The sequence below is a fragment of the Morus notabilis genome, unplaced genomic scaffold, assembly GCF_000414095.1.
Source record: "Morus notabilis unplaced genomic scaffold, ASM41409v2 C11391430, whole genome shotgun sequence".
In the NCBI taxonomy this organism is placed as follows: domain Eukaryota; kingdom Viridiplantae; phylum Streptophyta; class Magnoliopsida; order Rosales; family Moraceae; genus Morus; species Morus notabilis.
In genome coordinates this window covers 1-1,229 of record NW_010386674.1, presented here as the reverse complement: position 1 = coordinate 1,229, position 1,229 = coordinate 1, and the positions used below count along the sequence as shown (strand labels likewise).

The following is a 1,229-nucleotide window of genomic DNA, read 5'->3' as shown; positions in this document are numbered from 1 at the left end:
AAAGATTTGACAAGACCACGAATTACGATATCGACGACCACTGAACCATTCCAATACAATCACGCTGAATGAGTCTATTGAATGAATATGGAGCGTGTTAGAAAGGATTAGAACAAATGTGCTTAATATTTTTCCAAAAGGAGGGGGGAAGGGAAGGAGCTTACAATCTGTACGCTACAAGTCCCCTTTTGAGGAAAATGAAAATGTTCCAAATCAAGGTAAAGAATCAATAGCCAACGATTATTCGACAAATGCATTTGAAGAAATCCATTGTTCCAATAGGAGACCCGCCTGTGTCTATATTACCACAGAGAAGATTCCGTCTCAAATGTTGCAAATGCAACAACAACAAAACTAGGACCAATCAAAATCAAACAAAACATTATGCTTTTGAATTTTGAAATCTGCAGAGCGTACTGAAAATTGTCTCTTCATTTCCTAGACTTTATTCCAGAAGGAAAACCGCAGGCTATAATCAGTGATGATGACCATCGTCGTCATGTCCATCGGGAGATCCTCCAGGTCCCACCACTTCAAGCTGTGAAACAGCAGATTAAATATTAGGGATTCTGATTGCTGAATGCTGATAAAAACTAAAGCTAAAATTCCATACTATGAACTTTTTCTCTGTGAAAAGAAAATGAAGTTGGGAATATGACCCCCTCGGGATATGCTTGAGTTGGAAGGTATATTAACCTTTAAAATAAAGCATTATGATCCAACGGTTTGCTAGAATATCCAAAATGTAAATCAGATTTACATAACATGCAGAATCCAGACGAAATCAAAAATTGAAATATTTTATTTAGAAAGACCCTAATCAACTTAAGAGTGGACAATATGCTAATCTGAGTAATAAATAACAGATGTACTTTTTTAATATAAATTATATCTGATATTTTGATAAAGGAACCAGGGTACAACCATAAACATTCATAGTGCATGCCATCTTTAACATGTTTCTACTGAAGTTTGTCAGGCCTTCTAATCTGTGGATATGAATTAGCTAGAGAATTCTTCTAATCTGATTCTGCAACTTAACATGACCCGTTTAGTTACAAGTTAATTTTTCAGTCCCTGAAGCAGGAGGGAGGTAGGGCAGGGTAAGAGGTTTATAACAATTACCTCAAAATACTGTGAGCAGACTGGGCATTCATGTGGCTTTCCTTTCTCCAGCCAAAACCAGACAACATCATGCTCATCCTCTGCAAAATTAAAGACGAATCACA

The 1,229-nt window shown here is 36.6% G+C and overlaps 1 long non-coding RNA gene across 1 annotated transcript; it reads right to left on the bottom strand.

The window, feature by feature from the left end:
* Positions 1-107: 107 nt before the first annotated feature.
* On the bottom strand, positions 108-1,201 carry LOC112095089. The gene is made up of 2 exons (XR_002903752.1): positions 1,126-1,201; positions 108-538 (listed from the first exon to the last, which is right to left on the bottom strand). It is a non-coding gene; the product is annotated as an uncharacterized LOC112095089 (long non-coding RNA).
* Positions 1,202-1,229: the final 28 nt, after the last annotated feature.